This window comes from Humulus lupulus, chromosome 2 (genome assembly GCF_963169125.1).
Source record: "Humulus lupulus chromosome 2, drHumLupu1.1, whole genome shotgun sequence".
In the NCBI taxonomy this organism is placed as follows: Eukaryota; Viridiplantae; Streptophyta; class Magnoliopsida; order Rosales; family Cannabaceae; genus Humulus; species Humulus lupulus.
In genome coordinates this window covers 71,008,910-71,031,481 of record NC_084794.1, presented here as the reverse complement: position 1 = coordinate 71,031,481, position 22,572 = coordinate 71,008,910, and positions in this window count along the sequence as shown.

The window sequence follows — 22,572 nt, the reverse complement described above, 5'->3', positions numbered from 1 at the left end:
TCAGAGAAAATATTATATTAATTGTAATATATATAAATTATTCAAATATTGATATTTTAATTAATTTAATTTAAAAAAGAATAAAAAAATTAATATATGTGGGATCTACTGATATTGGAATGTATAATTATAGTGGGGTTAACTAATATTGATTGAGAAATTTGACTTTTAATGCATTAAGCTACACTGTATAATAAAATTATACCAACCGAAAAAAAATCTCACATTTTTATTCTAGTATTATTTGGATTCCCAAAAATGTCCCTATCATAAATTTCCATCTTTGTTTCTCCCATTGTCTTCTCCCTCTCTATCTCTCACGTTTTCCCTCTCTATCTCTCAAGCTCTTGTACACAAAAAAAATAAGGCAGCTTAATCTATATAAATTTCCGAGCTTATTTCAGGGCAAGTTGTGAATCCTTTGAAGGCAAGGACTTCATTTTGGATTTTGGATAAAAAATCGTATGGGTAAGTATATATTTGTTATATGTAGTGAGGAAACTTGTTTATCAACATTGCTTTTGCTATTTCGAACAGATCTGTGTATGCCTTCATGTTTTATTGTAATTTTTCATTGTCGGAATGGATTTTCGTTCCTTTCTTGGTTTTTTTTCTCAGTTTTTTGTCTGCCTCGATAGGACTCGATGGTCCTCGATGGACCTTGATAAACCCCTCATTTGTTTATATCATTTTTCTACCTTGATATGCCTCGATAGGACTCGATGGTCCTCAATGGACCTTGATAAACCCTCACATATTTATATTATTTGTATACCTCGATATGCCTCGATGAGCCTCGATGGACCTCGATAAAACCATCACATAAGGAGGAAATGACTACCTAGATGAGACTCGATGGTCCTCGATGGACCTCGATAAAACCATCACATAAGGAGGGAAATGACTACCTCGATTGACCTCGATAAAAACCTCAGACTTTAGGAACAATGGGTACCTCGATGAGACTCGATGGTCCTCGATGGACCTCGATAGAGGCATAAAACTTAATTTATGCAGTGTATGCCTTGATGGGACTCGATGGGCCTCGATGGATTGGCCTCGATAGTTTGACCTCGATATGAATTGATATTTTGCTATTTTATGTTGTAATTTAACTTTTTGACCCTTTTTTGTTGTTGCAAATTCAACTGTTTCCATATTTGTTGCATTCAATGGTGTTTGGGAACTCAAAAATAGGGATTGGATTTTCAGGGATGCTGAAAATCAAGTTCTGCCCGTGGAGAAGGATGTGATTTATGAGCAACTGCTTGAAATTCTTTACGATCAGCTTAAAGTGGATAAATGTGTGCATGACTTGAAAATTGAGGTCCCGTACACATGCCTATCACAATTCGTCAAACCTACCGTTATAAAAAATGATAGGCCTGTGTGTGCATTCATTGGGTTAGCATCGAAATCTGTAGAGAAGCTGATTCCTCTATGTGTGACATTGATTAAGAAGGGAGGTATAAGAAATGCATCGGCTTCTGCCAACGTTAATAAAGAAGTTCGATTTGAAGAGAACATTTCTCCTCCATGTCATGGTTTCAAAGGAACTCAAGGTGACGTTGGAACATGTGTTCCCGAGATAAATCCAGACGTCATAGTCCATGATGATATCCCAATTAGAGATCCGCCATATTTGCATGACACGGCAGAGTACGATCCCTATGGCTACAATCCTTATGTCAACGACGATCCTGTTGTTGATGCAACAGATCATGGTGGGCCAGATGTTAGGGCAGATTTGCCAACACAGAGTTAAGATGTTATGGTAGATAAGGAGCGCAGAATAGAAGATCGGCAAACACCTGGGACCAGCAGTAGTCGTCCAGGTCCAAGTAGAACCGATGATAGTTTTAGATGGAGTTCTCCATTGGACTTAGGTGAAGATCGTAGAACATGGAGTGCTCCCATGTTCACCAAAGAGGATATAGATGCCTCACATCAACATCATTCCTCAACCAGCAAAGCTTTAGGAGAATTGCACCTTGGGAAGTTCTTCCAGAACAAGCTTGAATTGAAAACCAAAGCATTCATATTTGCGATGAAGAATAATTTTGAGTTTATGGTGAAGAAATCTGGGACTGATGTGTGGTACATTACCTGCAAGGATCCTGATTGTGGTTAGAGATTGAGGGGTAAGAAAAAAATGTGATATGAAATGTTCGAGATTACTGTATACAATGAAGTACACACTTGCTCACAAGAAATTTGAGATAAGGACCACCGTCAAGCATCACCATGGGTTGTTGGGCACCTAATCAAGAGGAAATTTGCTACCGATGGTACTCGGTACATGGCAAACAACATAAGGGAGGACATGAAGCACCATTTTGGGGTCGAAATGAGCTATGAGAAGGCGTGGAGATGCAGAGAAAAGGCTCTTATGTATGTCAGAGGGATACCTGAGGAGTCATACTCCAAGTTACCTGGATACCTGTGTCAATTGGAGCATAAGAATCCAGGTACAATTACTGATTTTGTAGCAGAAGATGGTCGTTTCTTGTATTGCTTCTTTTTCCTCAGTGTTTCTAGGCGTAGTTTCCAGTACTGTCGTCCTGTAATTTGTGTGGATGACACATTCTTAAAGAATAAGTATGGTGGTCACATGCTCTGTGCTATTGCGTTGGATGCAAACAACCAGCTGTTTCCAATTTCGTTTGCATTGATGGACAGTGAGAACCATAACTCATGGACTTATTTCATAAGAAAATTGAAGGAAGCCATAGGGGACGTTGAGAACCTTGCTTTTGTATCGGACAAGCATAAAAGCATTAATCATGCTTTGGAGCTTGTGTTCCTAGATCCCTATCACGGTGCATGTTACCATCACATTTGTATGAATGTGGTGGAAAAATTCAAAACTGACCATGTGCAAGACATCATAGGGTGTGTAACGTACGCATTTCGAAGAAGAGAATTTCACAAGTTCTTTGACAAGATTAAGGTAATTGATTCACCCATTGCTCAAAATCTAGAGGGAATTGGCTTTGAAAGATGGAGTAGCGCTTATTTTCCTGGTAACCGATACAATATCATGACGAGTAACTACGCAGAAAGCTTTAACAGAAAACCAAGGAGGCAAGGAGCTTTCCAGTCGCCAATTTTCTTGAATTCATAAGATTCACTCTTCAGTCTTGGTTTGTAGATAGACGTGAAAGAGTTGCAAAAGCAACAACTGTGTTATCACCCGAGATGGAAAAGGATTTGAAGCAAATAGGTGATAAAGCTATTTTCCTGGATGTCCAAGTCCTTGGTCATCACGAATTTCTTGTGGTCGATGGTAATGGTGATGGTGAGGTGAACTTGGCCACAAAATCATGCTCTTGTAGCATGTTCCAAACCATTGGGATACTCTGTGTACATGCTTTTGCTGCAGCCAGAAAAGAAGCATAAACATTTACTCATTGTATTCCCCTTACTATAGAATCGAGGCATTGAGGGACACTTATAAAGATACTATTTACCTTGTTGGGAACGAGGATGAATGGTTAATCCCTGATCACATCAGAGATACGATTGTCAGCGTCCTCGTTGAGAAAACTCTTGTAGGAAGACCCAGGAAGCAGAAAGTGGGTAGGCGAAAGACAAACCGCTATGCTTCACGTGGGGAAAAGATCGTCAAGCCACGTAAGTGTAGCAGATGTGGTGGTAGTGGACACAATAGGAAGTCATGTAAGGCTAGGATTTAAAAATTTGTGTTATGTAATTATTCAATTGATTTTGATACTTTGTTGGTTTTGATCTAAATATATGCATTTATTATTATTTAGCTATCGAGGCAGATTTGGTTTGACCCATTGCGTTTTGTCGAGGCAGACACATTATGTGAATTTAGTACTTTTTTTATTTAATAACTTTTTCAAAAAATATTGTTTCATAAAAAATAATATAAAAAACTAATTATATGCTATACTATACAAGATGTGTATAAAGAAAATGCAAGGAGCATCACGGGGACAAATTCTGATAGAATAGGTCCACACACCACTTGGTCTTGAAATGTTGGATGTTCTCATCGATAACGGTATCGAGTGGTAGCCTGGCAACCAAATGCTCGATATGTTTGATGGCAAACATACCACAATCCCCACTGCATATAATCGATTTTGTGTCAATACAAGATAAAAATAACTTTGATATTCAATTTTTAAAATACGCTAATTAAATAGGGGAATACATTGTCTTAGTCTGAGGACACTCCTCTGGAGGAATACGACAATATGAAAAAGGCTTTGCGTTTTGCTCAGAAGATACCCGGAGGTCCTCATGGTCGTCAAACATGCCAGAACACCATAACAATGAAGACAACAATAAGCACCAAGGCTTGATAACTTCCTCCAACAGAGTCGGACTAAGCATGCTATGGTTGGAATCATAAATACCATGTTGGAATGGAGACTTCAATGATGATCCAATGTGTGGCTTTATCGACGTGCAAGGCAAAATATACTTCACTCATATTTTGCCATGATATGAGGAATTGATTATCATCGCCCTTCAACATTTTCAGCACATCGTCGTCCCATGTATACTTAGTGTCGATCTCTCTGAAATGATTCCAACGACCTAGGCACACTTGGAGGAATGTGGTGTTCATGATCGCAGCATCCTGCCGAAATACAGCATGATAAAAGTGGCGTCGGCGGCGTAGCATGTGAAAAGCGGCATCAATATGCTGAAAAAACATGAAAATTCGCTAGTACCATCAATATATTTTAAGATTTAATTGAAAACATAAATGTAATTAACATACCGAATCCCAAAGCCAAGTCTGAACTGTGTGCAACTACAAGAACCATGCCACACCGTGCATCCCAGTATGGACATTCCGATCTCTCTTGTTGTCGATCTTCCCGATGATCCACTTATGGAAGCTCTTCTCCTGCTGTGGGTCACACTTCCTCAAAGGTTCTGAAACTAGCCCCTATTTATCTTGTCTCATCCTCTTCGTTGGGTCGGTGAAGTCATCAAAACACTTGGGCTTGCGTTTCTTCCTGACAACTTCAAGGCCAGCTGCATCCTCAGGCTGTAGTACTCGTACACTGGGACTGTCAGCATCACTGGCAACTACAAATGTCTGGGCCTGTGGAGTGGAGGGTTGATCACCAGGCTCGTACTTTGCAGGCAATATAATAGACTCTGTATCTAATTTTACGTCGGTGGATCAACTTGAGACCACTGAAAGCAGCTGCGCCAGCTGAGCCATGATCGTAGTCTGATTATGAAGTAAGGTTGCCTGGCCCTCCTCAACCCTCTTGAGCCTTTGCATCAATTGCTCATAATCAGGGTGGGCAACCTGACTAGAGGAAGCTGCACAGGCCTGTGAAGTGCCCTCCTCAACCCTCGGGACATCCTCGTAAAAAATGGTGGCTTTCTTTGCAACTTTTGCTAGCTTCTCTGCCTCCTTCTCAGGGACTACAACTTCCTTCGCTGTAGTCCCAGCCTCCCCAACTGTTGATTCCAACTCAGGGAATAACCTAGAATCAACTTCTGGGAGGCTATTGTAGTAGACTACCTCACCGGGACGTGGCTTCAGCGTGGAAAATACCACTAACTGCATGGTTGAATAACATGTGTCAGGAAAACATTAATAAAATAAATCGTTAATAAATTAATTTGTGACATTTAACAAGATAAAATGGAACTTACTCGACGGTTGGCGAATATAGGAACCAACTGAGCTGTCAAAATAGTGATATCAGTCTTCGTAGCCCAGCTAAGCATCCTCGGTATCTGGTTCCCACTGTTCTCACCGAACTTACTGCTGAGAGATAGCATGGCCTCAAAAGCCCAGTAAAGAAGCGTAGGTGCATAGCCATAGAAACTATACTTTGCCTCCTTCTGTTCTTTGCTTGACCCCTCTTTCTTCTTCTCCTCGTAGTGTTTCAATTACTTCTTCATGTCCTTCTGAACTCCTTTGCTAACCTTCTTAAATGACAACTTCCCCCATGGATATTTGAAAAAGTAATCAAGATCCTTAACCATCCTTAGGGAATCACCCTATATCGTCGTTGTCTTCTCTGGGGCATTCAATACCCCCTCTATCAAATAGCACAAACCCAACTTAAATGCATCTTCTGGGTTTGTCGAGGCCTTCAAAGCATCTTCCAACTGACCAAAACTAACCTTCAAATCACCATTAAAATATTCCTGAATGATCCGATCACTTGAAAGATGCTCTTTCAACTCATCTGGGGACGGTGATTTCCCAAAATTTAGCCCGGTAACTAGGACAAACTCTGCAATACCAAATCTACACAAAGTGTTGCCCATGTAGAACTGACCCTCTTCAGGCTTCTTGCTTTCTACCTTATGCAACATTAGCTGATGCAGCAGAACCCCAGAAAAACTAAACGGCTTTGCCTTAAAGAACTGTCCCAACAGGCATGCCTGTGCCCTTTCAATAAGACCATGCCTCAGAAACTTCTCTATAAGGGTATCCAAGTAGGCACTACCCCTTATAAGTGACACTGCCAGGAAAATGCTTCTCCAATAACACAATAAGGTCAAGCATCTGAAAAAAAAAAAAATGTTAAAAATGTTACACAATCTGGTAATTATCGAGGCAGTTACTATCGAGGCCTATCGAGGTAGGTGCTAAAAAATCCCAAAGCATGATATCATCTGGTTACTATCGAGGTAAAGGCTACATAAGCCATATGGCCAATAGCATTGAGTCCTATCGAGGCAGGTGCTCCAATCAGCCATGTACCTATATCATCGAGTCCTATCGAGGCAAAGACTAAATCAGCCATTTGGCCAATAGCATCGAGTCCTATCGAGGTATATGCTAAAATTTTCTATATGCCTAAAATATCATCAAGTCCTATCGAGTCCCATCGAGGTCTATCGAGGCACAATCAAATCCAGACCCTAACATACACTATCGAGTCCTATCGATTTCTATCGAGGTGCATAAAAAATCTCGAAAAAACCCCCAGATTTCTTCATTCCCCAACCCCGATCTATTTTATGAACAAAAATCAACAAAAAAACCAGACACATACACATATTGCAGATTAAAAACAAAATCCCTCACCTTCGCTTTTTTTGGGGTTGTTTCCTCAAAGTTTGGCCTATTTGCTCGACATTTTCTCCTTCTCCTTCTTTGATAAAAAACTTCGACAATATCCGAGCCCTTGTTTGTGGTCGTGGAAGACAATGCTTGGGTTCTGACGGATTCAATTGGGTTTGAGTGTTTTTTTTTCCTTCAGGACTAAGGTATTTTGGGAGAGACCGAGAGAATACGGAGAGTCCGTGGGAAAAAATGCAAGGGGTATTTTGGGTAGTAAGGTAATTAGCAGGACCAAAATGAGAGTCATATAGTGATAGGGTATTTTTTAAATACAGTGTGACTTAATGCATTAAAAGTCAAATTTCCTTATTGATTTTATTGAGACTAGTAAAAAGTATGGTCCACCAAATTTTGGGCCTAGTGGGCAAAGTTTTTAAAATGATATTTAGAATGTCATACGTGGTTTAGTAAATTAGTTCCTAAACTATAAAATGTAGCAATTAAATCACTGAATTTATTAAACAGTAACAATTAAGTTCCTAATATGTGATTTTTTTGACTAATTTTTGATGAAAAAGATTGCATGACATTACCCAAGTGAAAAAATAAAGATATTGAACTCATCATTTTGTTTATCGACTTAATTACTACGTTTAATAAGTTTATGGACTTAATTGTTACATTTTATAGTTTAAGGACCAATTGGCTAAACCACATATAGTTCAAGGGGCTAGCATGCTAAAAACCCTTTTTTTGATTTTTAAGCCAAGTATTTTGAGGCTTGGTTGGATTTACAATATAATTTATCTTTTTACTAAAAGAAAACTCTTTCTAAAGAAACTATAAGAGTAGTCTCTTGAAAAAAAGCTTTTGAGATACCCAAAGCCAAAAGTAGAAGTGTACGTGCTCGTTGGCACAACTTCCAAAAAACACTTTCTTTATTATTTAGCAATAAAATTTCTTATGACAGTTGCTTGGATTTAATAATTAAAAGTGTTTATTATTGTGATAAGCTATTTTAGAAAAGTTAGGGAGAGATTCTTATTGAAAAAGTGATTTCCATGATAAAAGCACAAGCCCTGCCAACCAATGTTATAGCCAATCAAAGATTTTAGGTATTCGATAAATAACTTTGCACTTTTTGTTGGGATAAATCTTAGTCTCAAGTTAGGGGAATTAGCGACAAAAGTACCAAATGTTTAACAAAAATTACAATTTAGTACCCAATCCTTTTTTTTCGTGGGAAAAATACCCAATGCCATGTTCCGTTTGTATCCGTAAGTACCCAGCTGTTAGTTGCTGACTGAGTATCACTTTTCACACCTCGATTGGTTCAACTCATAATAATTTAAAATTTTAATTTTAATTGAATTTTAAATAGAAAAAATCATGTAAAAGTTAAATATTATAGAAATAACATTTAATTAATTATTATCTTTCCTGATGAATTAATTATAAAATTGTTACACCCAAATTTTGAGATTAGGTAAATGACCTCGAAATATAGGCTCTTAAGAACATAGGCTCGAAATAAATGAATTTCCACATTATACTTATGATTATTATCATGAAATGTCATGGCCGCATGGTCCTAGATCTACCATCAGCATTCGAGCATGAGTTGTAGGCTTGAAGGAATTAATTTCCTCCAAAGGATGAGCTTGACAGACTCAGCGAGGGAGGAAGAAGCAATAACGGGAATGATGAGCTCGAAGTTTGACTGGTCTTGAAAGCGCGTTAAAGCAATGTTCGAGTTCGATGACGCATTTACCACATGGAAAAGAAGTTAGGAAATCCCAATTTCTTGGGGATCAGTTAAGACCGTGTGTCGAATCCTTATTTTTATGGGATCATCATTTAAATAACGCATTTAAGTTGTATTCTTAGTACTATTCAGATATTCATTTGAATTTAAATACTTGATTGCAACTTTCCTAAATTGGGGGGAAGATATTCTTGCAACCATGTCTATAAATATCCTGGAACTGGTCATTTGTAGACACGCACAATTTTGTACTGAGAAAAGACTGCCAAATTGCTTTCACTTGAAGCTTTCGCACTGAGTTCATAATAACAGTGACTCGTGGACGTAGGCAGATTATAACTGCTGAACCATATTAAAAATCTTTGGTTTCTTCTTTTCTTCTTAAATTAATTGTTTATTGCTCTACATAATTAAGTTGACGAAAAACAGCGTCAACAGTTTGTTGCTTTCGTTGAGAGCATTAAACAGTTTTTCCTATTGTTTAGTGTAAAACCTCTTGCACAACAATAATGGCCACATTGAACATCCGTGGAACTAGTGGGCGACCATTGCCTCAAATCCCTGAGGAGCGTACCCCATGAACTGAGGACCCTCCCCGGAGACCTGGTAAACAACCCATTATGGACCAGAGTCTTGATGAGGGGAGCACCTCATCATCTTCTAGAAGACGGTCTGGTTAGAATCCTAGGGCCGATGAGGATTTTTATTATAATCCTGAAAGATACGTGGCAATAGTGGAGCTAGAAAATCGTAGATTGCGTGAACAACTGCCCGAGGCTTCACAACTAAATGTGGAGTTGGCAAGGCAAGCTGTTGAAGTTCAGGTACCACCTCGGAGGGCCAAGGGACGACCTCGTGGGAGTACGACTGCAAGGATGGCCGAACAAAGGGCCCAATAGGCTCAACCGAGACCTAGGGCAAACACCAGAAATTATCGTCCTGGAGAAACTGCTCGGAACACTATTAGGAACAACCCTATAGGAAGCGTTCCTGCAGGAACTGGGAATAACCGAGATCCCTCAATAGCTTGGAGTGATAACCCAGAGCCTGTCAGGAACAACCCGGAACTTTCCTGGGTCAACCTTGAGCCTTCCAGACCGAATAGTGGGAGGCCACCACCCTCGCCAATTAGACATCCTCCTTCTCCGATAAGACATCCCTCTCCAGCATGGGATGTACCCCAGGGAGTTCCCAGTGGGAATCGAGTAAAAGATCGGGCACCTCAGAGGACTTCTCAAAGTGCTCGAAGTGGGGTCCAAGATAGGAGCCACCAGGTTCGAACCAAGCACGGGGGCAAGAGTGAGGCCCCGCGAGAGGCACATCTAGGACATAGACAACCTCAGCCATCTGGTGTTATATTATTTCATATAATATAATATTAGATTAAATAATGTGACAAACTGTGATTTGTCACACCTTGTAACATATTATTGAGAGTGACAAAATTGGACACATGTGTGTGCCCAAATGTGACATATTTTGGAGTTACAAAATTAGTTACAAATTTGTAACTCCCAAATATTACCCAATAATGTGTATATTATATGTTACACATTTGAGATTGGATTTCATAAATCAATTATGAAATATGGCTGTTGGAGATATAATTTTAACCCCAATAATGTGTTTTGGGAGTTACAAAATCATTTGGGAGGGTTTGGAACCGTTTGGAAAAACAACACATTTTCAAGTGCTGAAAATGAGCTGTGGCTGCTGCCACTAAATGATGGTGGCCGTGGCCTGGGGGACAAAGAGCAGTGGCTGTGGCCACTGATGTCCCTGGCCGCGGCCACAGGTGCATTTCAGGCCAAATTTTTAGTTTTTTCCAAATGTGTTGAATGGTTCTAAAAACCCAAATAACTCCCAAATCTCAATTTTAATTCCATATTAATCTAATTAAACATTGGTAACAGCCATGGGGGTTGGTGGAATTTGAAATCCAAAGGGTATCTCAAACTCTATAAATAGGAGCCTAATGCTCACTTGTATGACACACCATTTTTTTCATCCACAAAGCACTTGGCTGAAAAATTCACCAAAAGGCTTGATAATTCCACAGAGCTATTTCCTAGAGAGATCCCTTAGTGCTTAGAGAATAGGGGGAAATAAGCCTTTGGACAAAGGTCTTGAACCTTGTTCAAGTTGGTGATCCCCACTACTCTACACTTTGGTTGTGTGAGAGTTTGTTTGTGTTTTCATTCTTTTGTTCTTCTTGTTCTTCTTATTTACTTGTATTATTATAGTATTGAGTTTGTAATCTTCTTCTTCTACATCTTTCTAGTTACATGTATTTTGAGCAATTGAGTTGTAATATTTATTTAATCAATTACCTTGTCTATTGTAATTTTTGCATAGAGTTGTATATTGATTTTTCACTTTTCCATTGAGCAATTACAAAATACATTCTCTAACATCTGGGAGTCATATGTCAAGGTCGCGAACCACTGGAGTGAGGACGCACGCGGAAAACCCATTCCGTAATAATCAAGCCACACAACAGCAACAATAAAAAAGGAATGTCAGTTTCCTTGGTGGAAGTCAGGATTATAGTAGGTCCGTGAGTGTGTATAACACCGAGCCTAGAAATTACGAGAATTATCAGAATGACTATCCTGACCTTTGAGATCATCTAAATCAGAACCGAGGGCAATCTAATCAGCCAAAACCAGACCTACGAACACACTTAAATACCCAGAGAGAGAGCCTCTACATGCAATATATGAGAATCAACATAACCCTATATTGCGACAAAGAGCTGAAGTTCTTACGAACAATAACCAGCTACCAGTAATACAAGCTCCCCCTCCAGTGGACTTGGTCCAAGAGAGGATCAACCAGCTGGAAGAGGCATTGAGGCTCCTTCAATAGGGGGAAAAAATAAGGAAAAGGCCTACGATTCCGACGAGGAGCTCGAGCGTTTTTCCCCCCAATATCTCAAATACCCCATTTCCTCATGGCTTCAAAATACCCCACGTGGTGCCCTATGATGAGACTACTGACCCAGGCAGCCACAGGAGTACGTTCAATACAGTAATGTGAGTTAGTAACGTCGGGTAGGAGCTTAGATGTATGCTTTTCCCAACCACACTCACTAGACTAGCGAAGAATTGGTTTGACAAATTCTGGAGACATTCGATCTTGTCATGGGAACAACTGTCCCGGGAATTCAAGAAGCATTTCCAGGCTGTGAAGAGCATCAAACTGAGGCATCCACATTGACCAATGCCAGGCAGCAACCAGGTGAGTCGCTAAAATTTACATGGCAATGTTCAATATAGAAGTGGCGCGAGCTCGCAATGTCGAAGACATTGGTCATCTCATGGCACTATGAGCTGGAGTATTGCCATAGAGTACCATTTGGGATGATATGCAGAGGAAACCAGTGAGATCAATAGCTGAGTTCAATACTCGAGCTCAGAGGTTTGTCAATGTAAAAGAGGCAAGGTTGGCGCTCAAGCTAATTACGTCGCCTGTAATAACTACAATGACAAACATTAACTCAGCCACCACCTCGGCTATACCCTCCACATCATGACCCTAAAGAGATAACCCTTCTAAAAGAAAGAAGAATGAAAGGAATAACTTAGAGGTTGATGGGGGTAAGAAAAAGAAAGGAGAAAAATATTTCTCCATTTACACAGTTTATACCGAGGTCATAAATACTCGGGAAAATATATTTGTCGCAAATAAAAATTAGGTCCCTTTCAGATGACTTGATCCAATGCGAAGCTAGAAATCCAAAAAGGATGCAAACAAGTTCTGCAGATTCCATAGGAATATAGGTCATATCACTGATGAATGTAGGCAGTTAAAGGACGAGATCGAAGGTTTGATCTCAAGAGGGTACTTTGGGAAGTACGTCCGAAACTGAAATCCGGCTCAGGCTTCGCCTGAACAGAAGGTAGCTCCGACCTAGCCTGCCCAGCAATCAATGGCTCCACAAGTGAAGGAGGATAATTGACCCCCCCAATCAATGGAGATGATGTAATAATTGGGGGGGGGGGGGGGGTGCACATCGCAGGGTCGGGTAGGAATGCCCAAAAGGGGTATGTCCAGGAGCTCAAAATGGGGGATGGATATCCCTATGAGCTTGAACCTCGAGCTCTGAAACAACAGAGGGTTGATTCCTAACCCATTACCTTCATCAAAGAAGACACCTCGCACGTTCAATTTCCTCATAATGACCCTCTGATCATAACCTTTTAACTCGCCAATAAGAGGGTGCGCCGAGTCCTGATCGATAACGGAAACTTGGTCAACATCCTTTATAAGGCTACTTTGGAAAAAATGGGACTTTTTGTTCGAGACCTAAAGGCCTATGCGACAACATTATACAGATTTTCAGGGGAGGGAATCGCCAGTACGGGATCTATCGAGCTCCCAGTAACATTGGGAGATTACCTAGTCTCAATAACCAAGATAATGGAGTTCATCGTGGTTGATACCCCTTCGACCTACAATGTACTACTCGGGAGACCAGCCCTGATTAGGCTGGGGGTAGTTACATCCGTTAGGCACCTGGCCATAAAATTCCCAACACCCATTGGCATCGGGACATTGAAAGGAGACCAACTGGCTGCTCAAGAATGCTACAACATCTCGATGAGGGGTAAGAGCCAAACAAGTACGCATGCATTGGTTATTATTGAAGAAATAAACGAAGTAATATATGAGGTCAAAAAGGAGATCGAACCAAGGATAGATGAGGACAGGGCCGATCTTGGGCCAATTGAAGAGCTAGAAGACATTGAGCTCGATGATAAGGACACAACCAAGGTGGTAAAGATTGGAAGAACCTTCCAAAGAATGTGAGATAGCAATTAATCTGCTTCTGAGGGAAAACCAGGATGTACTCGCATGGTCACACTCAGATTTGAATGGGATCAGCCCAAACATTATAAGCCATGCGTTGAACATAGACAAAATTTCCCCCCCAAAGCAACAGAAAAGGAGGCTCCTCGATGATGAAAGGAAGAAGGCCTTAAAGGAGGAGGTCGAAAGGCTAAAAGAAAATCCGTTTATCCGAGATGCATTCTATCCAGATTGGATAGCCAACCTAGTTCTAGTCCCAAAGCCCAAAGGCAAGTGGCTAACTTGCATTGATTATTCAAACCTCAACAAGGCATGTCCAAACGGCTATTTTCCTCTACCTAGAATCAAATAACTCGTGGATGCTACCTCAAGCCACGACATCATGTCATTCATGGACACATATTCTGGATATAACCAAATAGGCATGCATGCATTCGATCAAGAACATATGAGCTTCATGACTAATAAAGGTCTATACTGTTACAATGTGATGCCCTTTGGACTCAAGAACGTCAGGGCCACATACCAGAGACTGATAAATAGAATGTTTGCCGAGCAAGTAGGGAACAACATGGAAGTGTATGTGAACGATATTTTGGTCAAGTACAAACAAAATTGTAACCATGTTGACGATCTTGCAGAGTGCATTTCCATACTCCGAAAGTACAACATGAGACTCAACCGCAAAAATGCTCATTTAGAGTATCTTTGGGAAAATTTCTCGGATTTATAGTAAACGCTCGGGCCATAGAGGCAAACCTAGATAATATAAAGGCTTTAATTGACATGCCTTCACCTCGAAAGCATAAAGATTTCTAGAGTTTAACTGGACGAATGGCGGCTCTAAGTAGGTTCATATTGAAATCTACAGACAGATGCCTACCATTCTTTAACCTTTTGAGAGGGGGCAAAAAGTTTGAATGGTCAGAAAAATGCGAGCTCGCTTTTCAAGCCCTTAAAATACATCTCGCTGAACCACCTGTCTTATCCAAACCAGTCACAGGGGAAATATTGTACTTGTAACTCGCTATGACCGAACATGCATTTAGTGCAATACTTGTTCAGGAGGATAAGAAAGTACAAAAACCTGTTTATTATGTCAGCATAAGGTTACTGGGGGTAGAGTCGAGGTATCCATTCATGGAAAAGCTAGCCCTGTGCTTGATACATACATCCCAAAAACTCTGACCCTACTTCCAGGCACATCTCGTACATGTGTTGACTGATCAACCATTGAGGCAAATATTTTCGAAAACTGAAGTGTCCAGGACACTATTGAAATGGGTGGTCGAGCTTGGGCAATTCAAGATTACGTATCACCTGAGAACGACGATAAAAGGATAGGCCTTGGCAGATTTCATAGTCGAATCCACTGGAATCTCAAACGAGGAAGTCGTAACCCCAACCTTCGAGCTATGGAGACTTTACGTTGATGGTTCTTTAAACGAGAACGGGTCGGGGCATGAATTATCCTAATTACCCTGTTAGGAAGCATGTTTCACTCAACCTTACACTTTGGCTTCGAGGCACCAAATAATGAAGTTGAATAGCTTCTGAGCTAAAAGAAAAAGCCATTCACTGCTATAGTGACCCCCAATTGATTTTTACCAGGTCCTAGGAGAATACCATGCTCGAGGGGTTAAAATGGCAGCATACTTGGAGAAGGTCAAAGCGGCAGTCAGACAATTCAAATTTTACCCGATTGAGCAAGTTCCACGGGAACAGACTTCGAATGTAGATGCTCTAGCTCAACTTGCCAGAACCAAGGAAGCTGACACACTCAATGTGGTACCAGTTGAATTTCTACTAGTGCCGAGCATAGACGAGCCTAACAAAGATGACGTCAACATGATAGACTCACAACCTACTTGGATGACTCCCATAATAGACTACCTTGAGACTGGGAGCCTCCTAGCAGACCAGAATGAGGTCAGAAAGCTAATGTACAAGATACCAAGATACACTATCTTGGAGAGGAGATTGTACAGAAGAGGATATTCTATGCCATTATTAAGGTGTGTAACTCCACCCTATGCTAGAAAAATCCTAGAAGAAACCCATGAAGGGTTTTGCAGAGATCACACCAAGGAGCATATTTTATCAAAGAAGGTAATTAGGCAAGGATAATTCTGGCCTACAGTGAAAGCAGAATTGTTCGAATATGTCAAACACTGTGATAAATGTCAACGATTCACCTCAATCCTACGAGCTCCACCAACTGAGCTCACCATGATGAGCTCCCCGTGGCCATTTATGGTATGGGGAATCGACTTCATAGGATCATTACCAACAGGAAAAGGTGGAGTCAAATATATCATAGTTGTTGTTGATTACTTCACTAAATGGACCAAGGTCGAACCTCTAGCCACAATCACCTCGAAGAAGGTCTTGAACTTCGTGGTAAAAAATATAATTTGCAGGTATGGGGTACCAAGGAAAATAGTGTCAAACAACGAACCCAGTTCAATAGCGAACTGTTTATGCAATTTTGTGAAAAGAATGGGATAATCAAGAGTTTTTCTTCAGTAGCCCATCCACAAGCAAATGGACTGGTCAGAGCCGTAAACAAGAATCTGAAGAGCTCCATTAAGAAAACGCTCAAAGGAGCTAAAGGCCAGAAGAATTACCACAAGTCCTTTGGGCTTACAGAACAATAACTCAAACTCCAGTAGGACATACCCCTTTTCGCCTGGCTTACGGCTACGAAGCTACGTTGCTCATTGAGGTTGAAATTCTGACGATTAGACGTGAAGCATACAACATGACCTCAAACCAGACTCAGCTCGAGGAAGCCCTAGACCTAATTGAAGAAAAATGAGAAGAAGCCCAGCTTAAAAATGCTGCATACCAGCAAAGGGCCACAAGATACTTCAATAAGAGGGTTCGAGACAGACACTTTGGATTAGAGACTTATTGCTTAGGCTTGTAGTTTTGACCACATGAGACAACTCTGCGGGTGTGCTCAGACCTAATTGGGAGGGACCTTATCAAATTGAATCCATTATTCGACCCGGTGTTTATAAACTAGCAAGATTGAATGAAGAATTGGTTCTGCGAGCTTAGAATGGTGAAAATCTACGACCTTATTACCAATAATATAGGAATGATGTTTATTTATTTGTATCCAAGCTTGTATTTAATTTTCGCTTTTCATTAATAAAGCAACCTTATTCCGATTGTATTTTTATTGTTATATCTTTTACAAGCTCCTGGAATTCAATAACCTAAGATTTTACAATCATAGGAGATTAAGGGGGCACAAGTGGTATACAATCATACCATAGGCTCGAAAATATAGCATCAATAAAAATAATATTACAGTGGATGGATTATTAACCAAACACGAATAAAAAAAGTTTGGAACAAACGAGCAAACACTAATCGACACAATCGAAAGTTGGAATTCTAGATAAACCAACGAAATTCATAAGTCAAGACAGGGCTGGAATTTTTTGCAAAAGTTTTGACCTCACAACCTTAAGATCATACTTGAGGATGAGGAAAAGTTACTATATTTAGGCAAGAAATAACTATACTAACGATACTACACGCCAATAAGCATTTTTAAATGAAAATACATGGTATAAGTAGTGTTCGAACTTGAATGTAACGAGGTCGAAATTGTGCAGTCGAACGGACTATGTATGAATATACAGAGGATCGACCCTAAGCACGCCAATGTTTGTATATATAAACAAATATAAAAGCAGGAACTTAATAGTATGCTCGAAATATTTCGGACCATAAATATAGCAATATTAAGGAAAATCATAAAATGTAGATAATATGCAAAAAAAAAAAAAAAATTCAAGCTGGAAACTTAAAGGCATAAAAAATACCATAAAAAACTTGAGCATTCATAAAAATAACTCAAGCTCAAGTTATGATTGTCTTAGCCCTAAGGCGGCATCAAAAAGTTTAATTACAAAGAAAAAAAAAACTATGGGTCGTACCCATGTGTTGGCCTTCAAGGATTGGCAGCTCTGGTATCCACCAACCCAACTTGTTTCGTGGCTTTGGCAGCCTCCTCAACTTTGAGCCTAGACTCTTCCTCCTCCAATCGAGCTTGCCACTTGTTGACATACTCGGTCTCCTTGACAGACAGGAAATTGGTATCAAGGTCAGGATTCGTTGCCCATATGCAGTACATCAACATGTCGACGGTGCTGTCCTTCTTGGTCTTGAATTCCTCAAGAGGACGAGATTTCTCGCTCTCTATGAACTCAAAAGTGGTCTTCTTGTCTTACTCGAGCTTTGCATTCAGCTCCAGGGCCCTCTTAAGTTCTAAGTCCTTAACCTCAAGCTCTTGCATAACCTTCTTCAAGTTGTCTTCTACCCTGCGCTGGTCGTCTTCCTCCCTAAGCTGTGCTTCCTTGGCATTTTTAGCATACTTCGTACTCATTGCAACCTTTCGATTCAGGAGAAATTTGTGTTGGGCAAAGGCAAGGAAGGTCTGCAATAAAAAATAGATGCTTAGAATATGGAAATAAGGGATTGGTGTTAAAATGTGGAGCTTATCGATTCTTGATGAAGAACTTACCAAAGAAAGCAACTCCCCACTTTTGTCGAAAATAGTGTTGGCGCTCTTGCAGGTAGTTAAGAACTCCCACTGGGGAGCCCCGAGACTGCTGAGGCAGTGACCCACGTGAGTAAAGGCATTAGAACCAAGTTGGACTCTGAAAGTTCCGACGGCATTGTCGACCACGAACTCAAGAACGTAGGTCAAGATGGCGAGTTTGCGATCTCAGATCAGAGAGTGGGAGGGGAAAATTTTCTTCGGCTGGCTCGCAAGAGGAAGAGTCGCAGCCTCCGGGGGCACCAGAGGAACTGTCATAAGGCCCGACTCGGCCTGCTTTGAGGCTGGCGGGGATGCCTAAGATTTTTTGGTGACCTTAGAAGGACCGTTTCCCTTCGAGGACACCCGGTTGCGCTTGGCCCCCCTGGATGCGGTTGGCTGACTGAGGATGTTGTCGAGATCTGAATCCATCTTGCCTAAAAAAGGAAAAACAACAAGCATTAAAGGTTGATTGTAGTTGAGAAAAGGAAATATGCATAATATTAACATTGAAACTGCTAAGTAAAAGGAACCTATCTAGAGGACTCCTTTAAGCTCGGGCTCAGGGACTAGGAAATCCCCTTATCTTCTGACGACGCTAAGGGGGTTCTGTAACACCCTGGTTAGCCTAGACTGTTAGACTGTGTAATTTAAATAGTGCTTAACTTATTAAATGAGTTATCAGGCCATAAACGCACATCTAAATGTGATTAATTGTCCAGGAATAAAAATTTTGGTTAAAGGGAATGGATATTTCATCAAAACATTAAACTGTACATGGGATCCCATAATAAACATTTACAAAGTTGTTTAGAGTTCCAAAATGGTCATTACAACTCAAAAGTTACAATCCACCGACCTAAGCTTGGTCGTGGTGGTCAAGCGACCGCATATGTACACATCGCCACCTAAGCTCTCCAACTCATGGTTGGTCCAGCTTTTCTTTCCCTTTACTTGCTCCACATAGCACCCATGAGCCAAGGCCCATCAAGAAAACTTAAACATGCTCATAAGTAGTGAATAACACATTTCCATAACATAATAGACATGCTAGAAGTAATAACCCTACCCATGCATGCATACCATTCATATAAATGACTACAGCGTCATATGGGACCAAATGCCCTAATAATTGATTAGCAGAATCATATTGGGGTCCATTGCCCAAGTACATGACTAATAAATTAGGTTGGGGCTCAGTACCCTAGGATTTGGGACTAATAAGTCACCCTGGGGCCCATTGCCCTATCCTCTGTATAACCAGCCTTGGAGCTGGCCCAACGTACCTGACGCTTTAGTTTCCTGCTACCGTTGGATCAGACAAGTGTATAAGGCACCCCTGATTAGGTTTAATCATATCGACCAGCGCTCAATGCACTATTACCACCCTTGACTCATAAGTCAATGTTTTACGACCAGCGCTCAGCGCTATTGTCGTCCTTGATTGATAAGTCAATGCTATTCTCAAGTATATAATGCTAACATGCATTCATCATATAACAAATATCCATATACAAAGAGTTCAACATGCTTTAATCAATCATTCACAGGCATAATCATAATAATGCGTATTTATAGGGGCCAATGCCCAATCAAAACTATATTTAGCATTCGGGCCAAGCCCTAATCATGTATGTCACATAATAGGTGCAATTTTCTTACCTCAGGTCCGAGTGTAAGGTAAAATGAGAACGACCCTCGAGTACGATCCTGTTCTTGAACCTTTAGAGGTAACCTAGTCATAACCAAATAAATGATATTCATCAATATTAAGTAAATAAAGGCTTCTGGACTGAGTCCTAGCCTCTGGGACATCGAATTCTACTAAACCAGGCAGTAGAATTGATCCCGAGCCCGTAGGTTTGAGTTCCTGTTACTAAAAATTGAACCTGGCCAAAATGCTCAGGCGTGCCACAACTTGACCCTACGGGTCGCGGTGCGCCTCTTAGATGAGCAAGCCCTCTGCCTGGGCTTCATGATGCGGGCCACGATTTGCCCCTTAGAGTTGCAGTGCGTCCCTGAGGCAGAAACCCATCTGGCCCTAGGTTCACATGGGTCGCGGCGCAACCCTACGAACCTAGAATTCCCTATTTTTTCACAGCCAAAAACTCACCAAAAACCATATCAAATCCTTCCCAAAGCCAGAACTAAATCCCCCAAACATTATCAACACACTACCAGCATCAAAACCCAAGCTTTAACACACTCAAAACACTATCACAAACTCAAATCACAACATTAAACTTTCAACCTTAATAACAACCCAAACCATAGCAAAATACCAACCAAAAACAGAGTTCATAAGCTTTACCTCATCTGTGAATCACACTCCTCTGAGATGCTTCAATCACCTAACCTCAAGCTTTGAATTCCTAAACCTTAGCCTCAAAATCCCAATCCCAATTGAGAGAGAAACAAAGAGAGAAGAAAGGCACAATCGAGAGGAAGAGAGAAAGAGCTAGAGTGTTCTGTTTTGTTTCCTTCAGCCAAGGGATAAGGTGGCCTAGTCACTAGTTTTGCCTTCCCAAATGACATAAATGCCCTTTACCCTTTTGTCTTGCCTTCCTATGCCACAAGGGCAAACATGTCCTTAGCCAATTCATAATTAACTTCTCACAATTCCCGTTACTTATAATATCCTCAAAAAATTACCAAATAGTTTCCCATTTCCTGCTCAATCCCGGTAATGTACTAAGTACCAAATTACCCATAGGCTCACCCTGAGCCGTGTATTTGACCCAGTTATGAATAAACATCTAACTTGCTTCCTAGGATCACCTCGTGCCGAGTATCTCAAATATATCTACATAATAATGTGGTCTCACAAATATATCACATATATGCACATATATACAAATATGCCCTCAACGAGACAAAATTATGAAAAAGCCCTTCTAATAAGAAATGAGCCCACATGCATGCAAATACAGCTATATAATAATATAACTAACATAATCATGCATGTAATCACATAATAACACAATAAACCAATTATTGCCCTCCTGGTCCCCTAATCAAGGTGCTAAGCCACATTAGGAAATTTGGGACGTTACAAGTTCCCTTTCTAAAAGTAGGGAACATCCTCGATAGAACCCTATAATCATTAGTCCCGTATTGGACTACTATCCTATCCCAAACTTCATTTAAACTATACATTGTTTGGTATCTCCTCAACCAACTATCGAGCCTATGCACCATAAAAACTACCCCAACCAGACCATAAAATTGTTTCGGGGATCTTTAAACAGAACTACAACATTTGGCTCCTGGCTAAGAAGGGTGGGAGACCACTTGGTTTAGCACAACTTTACCTCCATTAGATAAGCTCGTCGAGGCCTCATCTTGCGCTTTAGTTCCTGAGCATGGAGGTTCGACTGAGCGGGGAATGGGGTCGCGTGAGTGTGAGCTCTAGTATTTCCCCCTAGAGGGAAGATTGGCTGTTGGTAATGGGATGTCTTCCCACCTCGCGAATTTGTGAATCCCGACGTCATCTGTAGACTCACCTTCACCAAGGAGACCGCATTGTCGGAGCCTGTCCTCGTGAAAGAGATAGTCGAGGGACTGCCGGCCATACAAGTGCTTAAGAATCTCTTCCCAGTGTTCTTTCATGTCCTTGGTAGGTTGCGAGTGGTGATTGTTTGCCGAAAAATTGATTGGAATGATCATTATAAGCTCGAAATAAAAAAAAAGGAGATCAAAGTGAACTATGACAAAATACTTACGAATCCGTTGAAATGAGTAAAATCTGGACAGACCGAGACCATTAGTCCAGAAGAATATGGTCTTGAAGTTGGGAGGATGATTGGGGATGTCCTCGAAAAACCTTCTCTCCTTTGGGTAGCTCAAAAGATAGTAAAATCCATCACCATCGTGAGCTCGAGAAGGGTTACTTTTGAGGCAGAAGAGATACAAGATCTCGTGTGCTGAGGGTCCATCCCATTTCGTCTTGTGGTAGAGTGACCTTAGTGCTCCTAGGACCCTGTATGAGTTGGACTAAATTTGGAACGGAGCAATGTCGACGTAGTCGGTTAAATTCCATAAATAGTCCCTTAGAGGCAGTAATGCCCCAGCTCGCATGTGTTCACGACTCCAGGCTGCGAGCTGGATCTTCTTCTCTGGGTTATTTTCGCCCGAAGCAAAACAGCTCATTTCGTTGGAGTTGGCAGGCTGACACACCAGCTTCCCAGTTAGTTTTAGCTCGTGGTAACTCAAGAGTTTCAAAACCTATCTGGTGGATATGAAAAAACTTTGGTAATGTTCAGCCTCGAAGAAAGAGCTCTCTGAGGCCCGAACAGAAGGGATTTTGGGGGCGGTGTGTGCGGTTGGTTGATTTTATATTCTCTCCATGAAGTAGAAGGAGAGTTCGCCTGAAGAAAAAGTTATTTGACCATACACTTGGGATCTAGTGGAATTGGTCGG